General features: G+C 44.5%; 1 protein-coding gene across 2 annotated transcripts in view; it reads left to right on the top strand.

The window, feature by feature from the left end:
- Positions 1–13,033: 13,033 nt before the first annotated feature.
- Positions 13,034–17,638, top strand: part of SSX2IP (SSX family member 2 interacting protein) — a 38,059-nt gene continuing 33,454 nt past the window's right edge. The window contains exon 1 of one of the 2 annotated variants that reach the window (XM_088673860.1): positions 13,034–13,189. The gene's annotated coding sequence lies outside the window, so the exon portion shown is untranslated. The remainder of the gene's footprint in view (positions 13,190–17,638) is intronic. The other variant, XM_088673862.1, reaches the window with a different exon arrangement.

A 17,638-nucleotide genomic window follows, 5' to 3' on the forward strand; every position in this document is an offset into this window, starting at 1 on the left:
GATCTAACTCTTTATTTAAGAGAAAAAAACTACACTCTTTGTTAATGAATTGTTGACTTATTACTCAGCAGAATCACATACTCTCCAATACCGTGACAGCAAAATGTAGGACACCAAGTTCATGGATGCCATCTTCCTGTTTATTTCTTGTGAGAGCACAGTGGCCATTTTGGGCGCTGTGATCTCGCATGATTTCACGCTGCGATTTTCCACCAAAAAAGCGCTTTTTGGGAGCATGGTGCCCAAAAACACAGCACCCAAATTGGCTGCCGTTCCCCTGCAAGAAAAAAGGGGGTGTCCCAGTTTTTCCGAGACACTTGTGGGGTATGGAATCACACTTCACCTCCCTTCCTCAGAACAGCCTTCTCCACCTGGTCCTAAATGGTGTGTGTGTGTGTGTGTGTGTGTGTGTGTGTGTGTGTGTGTGTGTGTGTTCCTCCTCTGCTGTTCAGAAAGGTTTTCTACTTCCTTCAGTGCAACTCCGTTGATTTGTCAAAATCCTGTTTTGGGTCTTTAAATAGTCAAGTCCCTACACAAGACAGATCAAGGTTCGCCAGCCTTTTGGGACCTATGGGCACATTTGGAATTTTGTGATAACGCCACAGTCGCTAGTCACAAAGGGACTGTGGGTGGCACCACATGAAATGGCTGCTACATCTTAAAAAGAGCAGAAAAGCAGACAGGAATGGAAAATGGTGTGGACATGTACAGGGCTAGGTGGACCAATGTGCTGATTCAGTAGAGGACCGCTCTCTAGACATGAAAATCCACAAAGCCCCGTCTCTCCGCCTGCCACAGAACAATAATGTGCAGTGAGCGTATTTGTGGCGAACTTGAGTTTTGGGGGCATGTAAGAAAATAAGAAAAGCCAACTGGATCAGGCTGATGCACACCATCTACTCCAGCCCAATATTCTCACAGTGGCCAACCAGATGCCTACAGGCAGAAGCACGCAGGCAGGACTTCGGCACAATAGCATTCTCTCTTCTTGCAGTTTCTATAAACTACCTGGTTACAGGTAGGTAGCCGTGTTGGTCTGGGTCGAAGTAAAATAAAAAAATTCCTTCTGTAGCACCTTAAAGACCAACTAAGTTTTTATTTTGGTATGAGCTTTCGTGTGCATCTTCATCTGAAGAAGTGTGCATGCACACGAAAGCTCATACCAAAATAAAAACTTAGTTGGTCTTTAAGGTGCTACTGAAGGAATTTTTTTATTTTACTATAAACTACCTGTGACTGTGGAAGGGGAACCTACCTATCCATTAAGGTTAGTAGCCATCGATAGCCCTCTCCTCCATGGCTGGTGTCCCTCACTATCTCCTGTGGGAGCGAATTCCATAGTTTATGAGCTTCCCTTGGTCCATCCTGGATCTCCCAACCTTCAGCCTTCTTTTAATGTCCCCAAATTCTGATGTTATGAGACCTTTTCTCTATCTGCTTTCTCCATGCCATGCATAATTGTTTGTGTGTGCAAAACCATCTGGTGGGAACTTTGGCTGCCAGCACACCATCTCCTCCTTGCAGAGCACAGACCCCCCATCCCTTCTCTTGCAACCCCATCCCTGAGAAGGCCCCTCTGATGGTAGACATGCCTTTTTAAAGGGCAGCTCAAGAAGATGAGGAGAAAACTGCCTCTCCTGTCTAAAACAATAACATACCGGTAAGTTTAGCAGTTGGGAAAGATGCTTCGCGGGGTGCAAATCATCATGCAGGCCGTTGGCTTCCATTTGCAGAAGCAACTGTTCCATATTTGTAAACAGAATTACTTGCTTACTCCTAATATAAGCGGTGGGGTGGCCGTTGTTTAGCTTCAAGCTCTAAATATATATCCCCTATATAAACCTGGCTCGCAATGCTGAATGCATGTATTGCCTCTAAGGGTAGGTTGCACCATAAAGAATAAAACAGACACAGAGAAAGAGGGAATCAGTGTGTTCCCTGTCTTGTCAGACACATTTGTATAATCAATTTACCATTTTTCATTCATCCTTGTTCCTGGGGAACTGTGCCTCTTTTTTGTTCCTCTGCAGGCAAATTTGCAAGATGCAGTTCCAGAAACAAACCCCGCTTCTGAGGACATGCATCTGCTTACAATGCAAAACGTCGAAGGTTGTGTAGCACCTCTCCATTTGATTCATTGGCTAGATCTCTGTGGGAAATCTAAGCATGGACTCCCTGCCTTCATTAAGTGAAAATAAATAACCAAGAGCAAAGAGGTTGATGTTCGGTTACCTAATGCTTTTGCAATCAGCCGGTATTAAGTTTGTTCTCCAATTTATATCATTGTTGTCGAGACACTGTTTTGGAACTTACTGCCTGCTTTTGCTAGGACTGCACATTTGCAAACAAGGTTATGAATCACGTACGGGGCACAATAGAACCATCAGAGTTTCTGCCATTTTACAGGTAGGTAAAATGAAACAAAAGGCTTCCCAAAAGGGCAATCCAATCCGCCAACCAGACCAGTTTTACTTGTGTACAGGGATAATGCCTTAATCACGCTGTTGCTTCACTGACAAGAGCTGGCGCCTCTGCTCTTGGTACTTTCGCTGTCCTCAGAATTTCAGGATCACAAAAGCAGCCCACGATAGCACCTTCTCTGTGGTAGCCCCGTAAATCAGGGGTCCCCAAACTAAGGCCCGGGGGGCCGGATGCGGCCCAATCGCCTTCTAAATCCGGCCCGCGGATGGTTCGGGAATCAGCGTGTTTTTACATGAGTAGAATGTGTCCTTTTATTTAAAAAGCATCTCTGGGTTATTTGTGGGGCATAGGAATTCATTCATATTTTTTTCCCCAAAATATAGTCCAGCCCCCCACAAGGTCTGAGGGACAGTGGACCGGCCCCCTGCTTAAAAAGTTTGCTGACACCTGCCCTAAATTCTTTGTTTAAAAAGTTTATTTATTTGATTTTTCAGATTAAAGTTTTACAATCATATATCCAACATACACCATAAAAACAAGATTCCAAAGAATCTCCTGGACTCCTCCCCTTTGTGGATCCTGTTGTTAATCATTTCCTCCTGCATCTTTTATAATAATCCAAATTTATTATAGCCGCCCAGAGTGGCAGGGGAAGCCCAGCCAGATGGGCGGGGTATAAATAATAAATTATTATTATTATTATTATTATTATTATTATTATTATTATTATTATTATTATTTCTCCTCCATTATTTCCAAAGGTCTCCATTAAACTACAAGTGTTATTCCAATCCTACTAACCATTTCAGCTGTTTACAATGGTTTTTAAGATAAATTATAAATTTTTCCCATTCCATATTAAAAATTTGGTCTTCCTGATTTCTCATTCTTCCGGTCATTTTTGCCATTTTGGCATAATCCATCAGCTTTATCTGCCATTCATCTCTGGTAGGGACTTTGTCTTCTTTCCATCTCTGGGCCAATAACATCTGCATAGCCGTGGTTGCATACATAAATAGTCTTTTCTGCTCCATTGGAATTTGGGCACCTAAAATTCCTAAAAGAAAGGCTTCTGGTCTTTTAGAAAAAGTTATTTTAAACATTTTTTTCACCAATTCATTATATATCATTTCCCAAAGTCCTTTTAGCCCCCTAAATTCTGGAACTCCCTCCCCACTGAGGTACATCTGGATTCTGATACTCCCAGTTTCCTCTTCACTCAGTGTGTCTCCACCGCTAGTATGTACACATAGTGTTAGGCACAATCCACATCTATCCTGTAGCTTCTTGAGAAGTACTGAGTTTTGATGGATTTTCCCCAAACCTACTTTGATCTGATATGAACTCATAAGTCACATGAAGTCATTATCAAGCCCTCTCTTCCAGGGCTATCTTTACCCAGGGGTGAAAGGGGTGCGGGGCACCTGGGTGCCGAATTCTGGGGGGTGTCAAATGTATACCTACTGTATACCGGTCCCTCTTGATCAGCAGCAGTGAAAAGCAATGGAGCGAAAATCCCTGCTCCCCTCCTCTGTCACTCTGTTTCTCCGTAGTGTCAAATATTCCTGATGAGGCAGGAAACAAAATAAGCTTTTTCAGCTGCGTTGTTGTTACAGGTGAGCGATCCCCCCCAAAAAAGCTCAATCACTTTGAGTTTGCCCCCCTAAAATAAAGTTAATTTGGGGATGGCTAAACTAAATTTGCGGGCGCTGGGCGGATATTTGCACCCCGGCGGCGTGTATGCTAAATACGGCCCTACTCTCTGCCTGCCACTGTGGGTACTGTAGTGGTGGTGGTGGGGAGCACGTTGGCAACAAATATTCACACAGTTGTTCAGAAATAATTTTACACCATTTCTCAAATTTGTGAGAGAAAGACAATTACTTATAAAGTGCCATGGAAACTTACAAACTACCTAAAATAAAGTGAACTTGCAATATCAGATATTACTAGGTTCTTACAAATTCTTGACTCAGTTTTTTTGTTTTTTCTTGTTTTTCAAATAAGATCAAGTAGATTCAAGAAAAAGGTAAGTTCAACGTTGTTTTGAGGTGCTGATGAACCAGCGTATGAAGATATAAAGAAGACAGGGTGCCAGAGTGCAGATGGGATTCGAAACACAGAAGAGAGAGAGAAAAACCAGCCTTGCTGTGTTTTAAGTCAGTAATGCGCACACAGCCTCTGGCCACCAGCGCTTCACTTAAGTCAAGGTGTAATAATTTTCCCTGAAGCAATGGGGGGGGGGGACGACACCAAAAGAGCATTGAAGCCTGCTGAGCTTGCTCTTTCTTAAACCGGGAGGCCTGCCAGAGCAGCCAACCCTTTCCAGGAGTTTGCCACACAAGGTCCGGCATTCGTTTTGGTAGCTCAGCCCAGGGAGCCGGATAGCAAAAGTGGGAGGATGTGGGGAGAAAACCCTTTGTTCTTTGCTGGAAAACAAGAATGCGGTGCTATGCGGATGTGAGAAAATAGCTCTGGTCTGCACTGTGAGATGCAGGGAGACATTTGTGTGCAGTCAAGGGATGTGTGTCTCGTGTCCTGGCCAGGAAGCGGTCACAAAATGTTCTCTTTGTAGTACACCCTAATTCTGGGCGTTTCTTGCATCCTTGCCTTGCCATTTCCAGGACTAGGCACTCTGTCCCCCCCCCCCCAATGGCTCTCATTGTTTCCCCATGATCTGTCTCTTGTCATTTGCAACTTCCGAATCTGCCACCCCAAAATTCTTTCTGTTGTATTATATTTATTATGTTCATAATTGAGTTTCCAAATTAAAAGGGGGAAATGTCCAAGAGAATATAATCCTCAGTAAATAAATAAACAAAATCCAACAATCTGTATAGTTCCCAAGTTCATCAAATACCCAACGTTTACCAAACAAAAAGCAAGAATCTCCCTCTTCACACAAGAGTTGCCTTGCAGGATCAGATCCAAGGTCCATGGAAAGGAATCGGTTTGTGTCCAAGAGCACTAGCCAGAAACCTGCAGAAGTCCACAAGCAAGATATGGACATCCTGGCTCTTCTCTGAGCAGCATTCAATTAAGTCATCCTGTTACTGCAAGGATTACTGCTAGCACAATATGACTTTCCACTGTTCTTCTCCCTCCTGTGTGCCCCACACCCTCCCCAAATCTACTCCATAAGTTTTGTAGAAAGAACATACCTCTGGAACCTGCCCCCCCCCCAAATCAAGCAAATAAGACCATTATTTTTGCTTTGTTTTTGAATATATTTCCAGCAGGTTTAACTCAAGGCAGTTTTAACATGCCCGGAAAAACAGTTCTCTAGGCTGCAGTCCTATGACCCTGAGAATGAAATAGCAAAATGAGGGAGGGGGGGGGAAGCATTTCTTCTCCACCCACACTTTCACCTTGTTGGGAAGAGCCTAGCAGATGTGGTGGTTCAACCACCTTTATTCCCACACACCCTGTTGCCACAGGAGTGGAGACTTAGTAGGCTGACTAGAATGATTTATTCAGCCTGGACACTGAGGTCCAGCTCTGAGGGCCTTCTGGTGGTTCCCTCACTGTGAGAAGCGAGGTTACAGGGAACCAGGCAGAGGGCCTTCTCGGTAGTGGCGCCCGCCTTGTGGAACGCCCTCCCATCGGATGTCAAGGAAATGAACAGCTATCTGATTTTTAGAAGACATCTGAAGGCAGCCCTGTTCAGGGAAGTTTTTAATGTTTGATGTTGTCTTGTATTTTAATTTGTTGGAAGCCACCCAGAATGGATGGGGGAACCCAGTCAGATGGGTAGCATATAAATAATAATAATTTATTTTTTTATTGTTATTGGTTTGTAGATATTCACTTAAAGGAGGCCATACCAGAGATGGTAGAGAAAATCTTATGCAATTTCCATCATTCACTCTGTTCCTGCAGAGTTTGCCGAGAAGGGATGGGATTTTTTTCCTGATTACTCGCATCTTTGTGCAAGCACACGTGCGAGAGATAATTTATTGATGTATGCATGTTTATAAAGATGTTCATTCGAGGTCACGGCACAATATCAAACAGTCATAAACACATTTCCTCCTTAAGTTCCACAGACACTTTTCTGCATGTCTAAATGTGGACGATGGTTCTACAAGAGTTCGCCTTCTACTCTTCAATTTAGCAAAGCTGAGTGTGGTCCTCTTTGTTTACAGGAGAACAAACAGAGGAACATCTTTAAAACTCTTGGCTCCCAAATTGTTTACGTGGAAAGCACGTTATCCTCTTAGCTACAACTTGAAATTTCAAAACGAGCTATGCTATCCAATACACAAAGCATGTATCTTCTTGGAGATGTCAAATGTTGTTGTTGTTTGTCGCTGTGATGCATGATCATACGATTTTATTCTTTCTATCATCAAATCCCTGTGTGTTTACGATGATCTGCCGGTTCTTGACAATCAAACTTTTGCTGGAAACACACAGATCCTGTATATTATAACTCATAAAGCTGGGTTTGTCCTTAAAATAAAACAATAAAACAATATATAGGAGCAGATAATGGGTTGGAGAACTCCTATTGAAATTAATTGAGGTCACTTTCTGATTCTCTACCATTCATCCTAGCCATCGAACAGTCTAACTAAATTCATTTGTTACAGGTAAGTAGCTGTGTTGGTCTGACGTAGTCGAAAAATAATAAAAAAAATCCTTCCAGTAGCACCTTTGTTGTTGTTTAGTCATTTAGTTGTGTCCGACTCTTCGTGACCCCATGGACCAGAGAACGCCAGGCACTCCTGTCTTCCACTGCCTCCCACAGTTTGGTCAAACTCATGTTCATAGCTTCAAGAACACTGTCCAACCATCTCATCCTCTGTCGTCCCCTTCTCCTTGTGCCCTCAATCTTTCCCAACATCAGGGTCTTTTCCAGGCAGTCTTCTCTTCTCATGAGGTGGCCAAAGTATTGGAGCCTCAGCTTCAGGATCTGTCCTTCTAGTGAGCACCTTAGAGACCAACTAAGTTTGTCATTGGTATGAGCTTCAGCTTCTGAAGAAGTGTGCATGCACATGAAAACTCACACCAATGACAAACTTAGTTGGTTTCTAAGGTGCTACTGGAAGGAATTTTTTTATTTTGTTTAAATTCATTTGTGTGTGCATATCTTCCTAGTAGATTATACTTAATATACATATGTTCAAGGAAACAAGAGAGGTGGAACCTTTGGAGTGAAATGCTCATTCACTTCTATTTCGAAACCGCCATCTTAATTCTATATCCAGTTCATAGCTCTTGGAAAAATCAAAGTGCCATAACATTCCACCATTACGGTGGAACCTATTGATTTACTGACAATCTTTTGCCTTTCTGATCTGTTCCAACGTTAGCCACAAGATGTCCCTGTAAGCTTGAGCAAGACCTGGAGAAACCTTGTCCACGTTTGAGTTTCTCGTCCTGCAAAACAGATTTTTGAATACTTACATATTAATGGAATTTAAAATGGATCGCAAGTTGTGGGTCAGTTCACACATAACCTTTCCAGGGTGTAGGGTCGCTGCTGCACCCACGCCTTGCCACGATCCTACTTCTCAACTCAGGAGTGTTCAGTCAGTGCGTAAAGTCGACCACTGCATGTTTTTGTTCAATGACTACAAAGGAACACTGGGTTCCTTTGCATAGCTGCTAGAAAGCCACTCTTTGTGCCTGCTGGGGCACCAGAAGCAGGCATGTACTACCGGTATCAGCCTACTTCCAAAACCCACCCACCCACCCACCCTGCGTGCTCAGGGGACTTTCTGTCCTCGGTGGACATCAGGTGTGATGCAGCTGGGCAGTGGCATGGTGGGGGTGGGGCAGAGGGGTGGCGGCCTCAGGCACAACATTCTGAGAGGGACGCAATCCAGGCACCCCTCATCAAGGCCACGTGGCTTAGCTCCTGCCGCCTTCTGGAGCCACAGGGAGGCAAGCTGAGCCCAGTCTGGGCCTTCGGGTCCGGGGCGCCACTTCCTTCTCCTCTTGGCCAGTGAAGGGACATCAGCATTCCTCACTCCTGGGATGGCTGAGCTGGGAGCCAGCGGAGCTGCCAAGCTGAGAAGGGGCCATCAGCAGTGGCAGCCAAGTGCCTTGCGGGCTCTGCGCACAGACACCCCGGTGCGCTCCTCCACCCCAGCTGCCCCATCCACCAGGGGGTGCAACGCTTGCCTCACCTTGGGCAGCGGAAACCCATGCAACACCACTGCTGGGACCATCTGCATGCAAGGCAGATCCTTTGCCAATGAGCAACAGCCATTCCCCTGTTGTTGGCAGGCTGCTATCTCTAAGAGCTTGGAATGACACTCCGGTCTTGCCTATATATTTTCATTTATTTATTTATTCAGAGTTTTTGTACCCTGCAATTCAGGCCCAAAGATTCCCAGAGTGGCTTCTAGTCAATTAATTGAAAGAAGACAGTCCCAGCCTGCAGGCTTGCAATGGTTTCAAAATGGCTTTGGTATGGTTTCCTTAGCAAGCAAATCAGGGAGGTGAGAAGCACCATGTAGAAGATGCTGAAATAGTTGAATGGATGACTTCGGTGGAACCCACACAAAAAGGACATGAAGGCAGAAGGCTCTCTCGTGCAATTGCTCCCTGGCAGCTGATATTCAGCTGTATGCTGCTTGAATCTGAACCTGGAGGTTGGACATAGCCAACAGGAACATAAAAACCACAAGCATTAGAAATCAAAGTGAATTTTATTCATTTGAATAATTGTTGTTGTTGTTGTTTGGTCAACAACAGTTTGGTCAAACTCATGTTCGTAGCTTTGAGAACACTGTCCAACCATCCAGTCCTCTGTCGTCCCCTTCTCCTTGTGCCCTCAATCTTTCCCAACATCAGGGTCTTTTCCAGGCAGTCTTCTCTTCTCATGAGGTTGCCAAAGTATTGGAGCCTCAGCTTCAGGATCTGTCCTTCCAGTGAGCACTGAGGGCTGATTTCCTTCAGAATGGATAGGTTTGATCTTCTTGCAGTCCATGGGACTCTCAAGAGTCCAGCACCATAATTCAAAAGCATCAATTCTTCTTTAAGCATCAAGCCTTCTTTATGGTCCAGCTCTCACTTCCATACATCACTACTGGGAAAACCATAGCTGGGAAAACCATAGGGTTATTTGAATAATAACCCTTTTCTTTTCACCATTCCTTTTCACCTCCCACAATGGATGGCTCCCTGTCATAGTTTTGTCAGTGCTGTTTAGTTTTCAATGGCTGTGTAAATGGAGCTCCCTTGGGAGCCTCAGTTCATTAGGCCTATTAGAGGCTCCCAAACAAAGAGCTGTTGGGAAAGGCATTAGCTCTAAGAATGATTGCCTGACAGCTGATCCACCAGAGGAAATTTTGCCAGCCTTGGCAGTTCCAAATAGCAACATGACAAAAGGCTATCATTCAGAATGACCACCAGATATAAACAAAGGAATAGGAATAGGAATCTCTGGTTCATATGTTGCAAGCTGAGATAGATTATTTTAAAAGTAAATCCGTTTACCTCCTGCAAGTGGGGCAGCGTTGAGGGCTGGCACTACCTCACCTGAAGCATCCCAATGGAGAGCTGCCTCAGTCAGGGGAATCCTAGCCAATCTGGCTCTCCAGCAGCCAGGAAGAGAGGGGAACTAGCCCCATTGTATATTGGGGGGGGCTGTGTGGAGAGAGTCTCTTCCTTCAAATTCCCGGGAGTTTACCTTAGTGAAGACCTCACTTGGAACATCAATACAACCCAGGTGGTTAGGAAGGCCCAACGGAGACTCCATTTCCTTAGGGTCTTGCGTAAGAACAATGTCAAACAAAAATTGATGATCTCTTTCTACCGGTCCACAATAGAAAGTGTCCTTTCATAGTGTATTGCAGTGTGGTACTCTAGTTTGACAGCGGCAGACAGGAATCCCTACAGAGGGTGGTGAATACAGCACATGATATCATGGGCTGTCCCCTGAGTTCGCTACATGACATCGCAGGAGACCGCTGCCTCAGGAGAGCGAGGGAAATTCTCAGGGACGACTCGCACCCCGGCCAGCACCTCTTTAATCTCCTGTCTTTGGGCAGGAGATACAGAAGTATAGTCAGCTGCACCAACAGGTTAAAGAACAGTTTTTATCCGTGGGCTGTTGGGCTGCTGAATGGGGAAAAAAATAGTGGTGCAATTGACTTCTGACAAGCACACAGAGTGCGAACAAGACTGAGTGTATGGGGGGGGGAAGCGGGGCTCGTTTAATTTCACTGCACACAGGTGGTGTAGTGACAATAAAGGTTTATTATTGAAGCTTGAATTTAGCTTGCCTGCTGAATTGGCCAATCGCAGGCAGGCTTAGGGGCAAGCGTCCTTGGAGGGGTGGAGCTGAACCAGCAAGTTTCACTGAAGTCTGCTCTGAAGCCCCTTTTTCAGCACACAGAACACATTGAGTGGACACTGGTAATCTTTCATAGCATGGTGCCCTGTGTGAGGCCAAAATTTGCTGCTCCCAAATGGAGCTTCTCAGTTACAGATCTTCTCAATTGTGTGCCGCCTCAGCTCAGCACCCTGTGCGAGGGAACTGCCCATACTGCCCTAATTTTGGCACCCAATGCTAGCTGGGGTTGATGGAACTTGCAGTCCAACAACATTTGGAGGGGGCCCCACATTGGGGAAGCCAGGATTAAACGGCAGCAGATATTTAATTTCCTGCCTCAGGTGCCAAAGTGCCTTGGCCCTGTGAGTTCAACTGAGGCTATTTGTCTGACAATACTTCAAAAGCTGTTGACGACCTTCGAGTTACAACCACTTGTCAGCATTTAGTCATTATGTAGCCCAGTGTTTATAGGAGAATGACTCATGGATGAGACATAATGCAAGATGAAGGTCAATCCCGATGACACTCAAGCGAGGAAGGCAAATCTAGGAGAGGGTGGAAAATATGGTGAGGCTGAATTTTCCCACTTCTAAGAGGATGTTTGCTTGACATTTCTTTTTCGGATAAACATCATGGGCGGAAGGGCATAGTCATTCCTTGACATCTGTTGGAAAGGAATCACACAGAGATCACTGGTACCCGGTGATGTTTTGGACTGTAGTATCTTCCAGCTTTCACCTCATTGCAGATACTCATACTGTGAACTGTCTCTTTGTTGTTTTGAATATATGCTGCAACATATGGTCGTTTCTGTCATGAGACCTTTGTAGTTTCATCCTGTTGAGAACATGAATTTGATGCTCCACAGATATCAGGCAAACCTTATCATATTTCCTAAACATGTAGTTGCTGCACTTATACCTATTTCTCCCACCTGCCCACATACATAACCCTAAACGAACATTGGGGTGGGGGTCACCCTGCATGCTTCAATGTCGCTGCAAAAGGTTTTTGGGGACAATTTTAATATATGTTAAATTATTTAAATCAGCAGCTTTGACACAGCAGCTTTTCTCCTGCTCTCTTCTTGAGATTTCTCTTTTTCTTGTATTTTCTTCCTTCTGACTTTGCTCTTTTTTTTAGATTAAGTACTGTTTTATCTCTGTAAATAGTAAAAGATACTTCCACTAGCACCTTAGAGACCAACCAAGTTTGTCATAGGTATGAGCTTTCGTGTGCATGCACACTTATTCAGATACACTGAAACAGAAGTCACCAGACCCTTATGTATAGTCAGAGGGTGTGTGTGATGGGAATGGGTGATGGGCTGATAGGAGTGGTAAACCTGTTGATGACTGTTAATGACTGTTAATGACTGCAATTGGTCTTGCAGGAAAAGCAAGGGCTGAGGTGCTAAAGAAAGCTTGATCATGTATAAGGAGATAAGAATCCTATGTATCTGTTCATACCAGGTGTCTCCATGGTTTTAAGCTTGGTAAACTCATTAACAGGTTTACCACTCCTATCAGCTCATCACCCATTCCCATCACCCCACCCCACCCTCTGACTATACATAAGGGTCTGGTGACTTCTGTTTCAGTGTATCTGAAGAAGTGTGCATGCACACGAAAGCTCATACCTATGACAAACTTGGTTGGTCTCTAAGGTGCTACTGGAAGGATTTTTTATTTTTATTTTGACTGCGTCAGACCAACACGGCTACCTACCTGTAACTAGTAAAAGATACTTTGCAATGGGTCTGTGTTTCTGAATATCTTTGAATAAGTATCAATAAATGAAAACAACAAAGAAAGTTTTGAGTAAATGCAACCTTGCTTACATCAGTTGCAGTTCGTGGTTATGAAGAGCCTAAAACTTACACCCGATATAAACATTTGCACCACTGGAACCTAAAACCGAGGAATGCGAATAGAAAGGAATCCAGTCATTCCGCATCAGTGAGGATGGCCAGTTCAATATTTATAAAAATGACTCGATTAAGCATGAGATTGTTAAAACAGGACTATACTGATGCAGGACAATGTGTGTCTTTCTGTCTCTCTCTGTGCATGTGTTTTTCCATTGTGAATTTGCTCGACGGAGGCTTTGAAGCATTAGGAGTTTCAGTGACGGTGGCTCCTCTGCAGAAAGAATGGAAAGCTAGTCATATGTCAGGAAGGAGAACGCAGCCTTGACAGATTCGCATGGTGGGAGCTGCACATGCAAAGCAAAAGGCCATTCAGCCCCTATGTAACTTTGTGATTAACTTCCTGGCACCGGGCATGAAATCGCCAGGGAAAGGAGAGTGGGTGTAATTGTTTACTTTTGCCTTTCAGAATGATGGATTCAAGGAAGGAACAAAGGCCTGGTTGTCCTGCCAGCCTAGCACAAGGTGTTCTTCACCACATCTTGAAGGAAGAAGAGGCTTATTTGCTTCGTGAGGACTTTGGGATAATGCACTTGTGGAAGTAAGGGAAAAAGGTGAGTGCACTTCCTAAACTTCCTTGCTTGTGGTTGGCATGGTCCTTTGTAGATGAATGAATATATACATTAATGCAGCTTCTCCACCACCACCATTTTGGACTACAACTCCCAGCATCCTTGACCATTGGCCATGTTGGATGGGACTGATGGGAGTTGTGGTCCAGAACATCTGGACCCAGGTTGGGAAAGGCTATATAATGAACTTAACCCTTTTTGAACATCCTCCAAAGTGTCTTCATTAAGAAGAGTCTTCTTAGTGTCTAAACCAGGGCTGGGGAACTGTGGCCTTCCAGATACTTTTGGGCAGACTACAACTCCCATCATCCCACTGGAATTGTAGTCCAGCAATACCTACATTTAAACTATTATTGGTTTAAACCTTTCGGATGATAAATACTGCTTTTAATTTGCTGAGCCTTTCTCTATTTTATAGTAATTTCTTGTGGTTTGTACTGTAGCTTTATGAAGAATTGTGATACAAACCAAACCGAGGTATGACTGTATTTTTATTTGCTGTATGCTGCCCTGAGTAATGTATCACATTAAAAAGATGGGATAGAAATATAAACTTTGGCCAGGCAGCTTTTCACACATCTGTTAACTTCTTGGTGTTCTCTAAATGGCATTATGAAGCTATTCACTTCCGAGAGAAGCTTACATTGTTGGCAATTTCCATGTGGTATTCTCTGCCTTATCTTTCCATGCTAATCTCTGGTTCATATATTATCTGAAGGGATTAATATGTACTTAACAACTATTATTGACTTCCTCTAAAATTATGTGTACTTGGCATTTCTAAAATGTTAAATCTTTATTTTCCAAACACTGTGAGTGTTCAAAATAAGAGTCTGGTTTTTGTTTTGTTTTTTGAAAAAAAATGTGCTAAGATAATAATCTAAAAACAGTGCAAACCAATATTTGACAGAAACCCTATGCTGTTTCTGGGGTGCTAAATGTTTTATACTGAAAAGTTGGGGCACTTCCAGACTGCCACTATTTTCAGTGAGATTCCACCACATACTGGCAAATTCAGGTTGCACACTTGAATATGAGTTGGTGCTCTTGCGGAATAAACCATCTTCTCCTTAAAATCGGACTTTTGTAAGAAGTGGTGGGAAAATAGATTGGGAAGTGGGAAGACCATTTGCTTAATGCAATATTCTATAACCTCCCCAAAAAACCAAATATGGCCTATTACTACTACTACTACTACTACTACTACTACTACCCTGCCCATCTGAATGGGTTGCCCCAGCTACTCTGCACAGCTTCCAACATACATAAAAACATAACAAAACATTAAACATTTTTTAAAACATCCCTATACAGGGCTACTTTCAGGTGTCTTCTAAAGGTTGTATAATTACAATATTTGTTTCCTTGGCTTGGGAGTCATATAACTCCATACCCTCCAACATTTCTCTGATGAAAATAAGGACATCCTAAGTGGGACATTCTGGGATCAAATAAGAAACCGGGACAGCTTCTATAAATCTGGTACTGTCCCTGCAAAATAGGGATACTTGGAGGGTCTGTATTGAGCCAGAAGCCTTTGTACTGGAAATTAACTCCATAATTGCCTGGGCTGCTGCTGTTCGGATGTCACCAACAGACCTGTTACCCCAAAGGAATGTAAAAGGCATTGTGAAAAGTTTGCTGAGAGCTATTGGTTCTTGTTGCCATAGAGATTGGCATGAGATTGGCAATAGCACAGTTTTAGCATAATCTTTAAAAAAACACGAAACCAAGGCAGGTAATAAATAGATCTGTAGTGTTATATTCCCATAACTCATCTTATGTTGCTATTTCTAACCTCACATTTCATGTTCCTCCTCTGACTATGGCTTATCTGCCTAATTTAATCTATTTGAATGGATATGTTGAACATCACCATGGCACCACAGAGGACTGAAAGCTTAGTTTCTGCAGTGCTTGGGCAAGGGAAAGGCACAGCCCGTCCCTTCCCAGTTGCATGTGTAGACCTTTTAACCACCCCCCAAAATAAATTCAGACAAGACTCAAATTTTAGGTTTGGTTTTTGGCAGAATTTAGGCCACAACTTTATTGATTACAATCAAGTGAGTGGTTGCATAGGCTCTGGTTCGACTCGCTCCCTGCACCCTTGCAGGTAGCACTGACCTTGGGCACCAACCATAGGTCAGCCTCGGGTGAACACCTGGGACAGTGGACTCAGACTCCTGGCGGAACCCCTCACAGGGAAGACCAACCATGAGTCCATGGATTCCTGTAGCGGAATACCAAACACATAGGGATGGATAGGCATCCTGCCAGCCCTATCACCTGAACCAGAGCCTATCCACAACCTTACAAGTTGTGATGATTTTCTACGCAGCAGGCGAAACCCAAATGGCACCAGCCAATCAGCCAAGTGCCCTCTTGTTAGGGAGGACCTGATTTAGCTAAAATGAAATAATTTCCAAAGTGCATGGACCCAAATAAACATTTCCGCGTGCCCTCTTGTTAGGGAGGACCTGATTTAGCTAAAATGAAATAATTTCCAAAGTGCATGGACCCAAATAAACATTTCCTTGAATTAAGCTTAATTTCTTTAAAAAGCATGTTCATCTTGCCTTTTTCAAGAGAGAATAATTTCCCACTCTTCATCCAGTCTAAATATAGAAGCTACAGTATTTCCACTCTCTATTAAGTTACTAATAAATATACTGTTATATTTATACCCTCCGCTTTCGTGTATATTGCCTTAGCCCGGGTCCTTAATTTCTAGGTATGTGGGTGTTTTGTGCAGATTCTTGGGAAACAGTATAAGTTTAGAATCAGCATTGAACTCACTGGGAAATAAAACTCCACAGTAATGACTCTGTTGGAACATCTTGCTGATTTGGAAAAGTGGGGAATATATGCAACAACTTCCACAGGGTGTATAGGGTGTTAGGGAAGGGGTAGTACCTCTGGTGGGAGACATGTCATACTCCTTCTGGGGTAGTTTGTCCACCTTTGGTCCTCAAGCTCCACTCAATTCTCACCTGCGGCTTCTAGAAGCTGTCATCATGTAGCAGCAGCAGCTGCAGCTGCCACCGCCGCCATACCCCAGGAACTGGCCAGCAAAACCAGGTGAGGGTAGCTGATGGGTCTTCAACCCTCGTTGAGCTAAGGTATTCCCTTGCATGCGAAGACAGGCTCCGGCAGATTGAGTAGATGAGATCAATAGTGGGTCCGATGGTCAAGACGGCATTTTCTGCATGTGAGCTGTAGGGGGAAGCGAGGGGCAGATGTGCCTCATCAAGGTGGGAAGGTTTAACTCTGATCCTAAACCTCCGCTGCCTTGCAGAATATCTTCAGGAGAAGAACAGGCTAAGCCTAAGGAGTAACCCCTACCAGAGTAAAGTCCCTAAAACAGTAGGATGGTGTCTTGTACACCTCCTTCTGGCAACTCCTGCAGCCAAGCTGGTGCCAAATGTATGGCTCTGCTTACCTTTGGACCACATCAGTGAGGCCTGGAGTGGGGTCTTGTTGTCTGGGCAGCCCAGGACCTCCATACACACTGCCCAGGCTTGTGGCCCGTGGTGGTCACTGGTGCTGCTAACACAGCAGTTTGACCTCACCCCCGGAGGCGCACTCCATTGTCTCTCGAGACAGCTGCATGCCAACGAGACTGCCACAGTTTATCTGGAATCTCAATAAATACAATTTTTAATATTGATTTGAATTTTTTAGGTAAAGGTAAAGGGACCCCTGACCATTAGGTCCAGACGTGACCGACTCTGGGGTTGCGGTGCTCATCTCGCTTTACTGGCCGAGGGAGCCGGCGTACAGCTTCCAGATCATGTGGCCAGCATGACAAAGCCGCTTCTGGCGAACCAGAGCAGCACACGGAAACGTCGTTTACCTTCCCGCTGTAGTGGTATCTATTTATCTACTTGCACTTTGATGTGTGTTCGAACTGCTAGGTTGGCAGGAGCTGGGACCGAGCAACCGGAGCTCACCCCGTCGCGGGGATTCGAACCGCCGACCTTCTGATCGGCAAGCCCTACGCAACCCACGTATTATGCAAGAATCGGTTTTTTAAAAAAACGTATGAAAAGTTTAAGGGAATAAACATCATCCCTTAACATAAACAGGTTAAAACAGATCAAAACAACAACAGGGCAGGAGTGGGGGGGGGCATTTCTTTTGAACAGAGGAATTGTGTTATGTCCCAGGGGATAATACAGGCAACAGGGACTTCCGGTTCGTCGCGGCGGTGAGAAGGACGCAGGGACTTTCGCGTGCCGAGGTCCCTGGCTTCTCGGAGGGGGGGGAAGTCCGCAGAGCGAGCGGACTCCCCGTAAAAACATCGGATCGAGAGTTCCGATGACTCAGGAGCCCAGCGGCCGCTCCGTTTGGCGGATCCCCCGCTGCCCGAGAGCTCAATAGAGCGATCGTGAGCCGGCGGGGTTGAACCGCGGGAGCCATTTTGGGCCACAT

Source organism: Zootoca vivipara, chromosome 7 (assembly GCF_965207765.1).
Source record: "Zootoca vivipara chromosome 7, rZooViv2.hap1.1, whole genome shotgun sequence".
NCBI classification, from domain to species: Eukaryota; Metazoa; Chordata; class Lepidosauria; order Squamata; family Lacertidae; genus Zootoca; species Zootoca vivipara.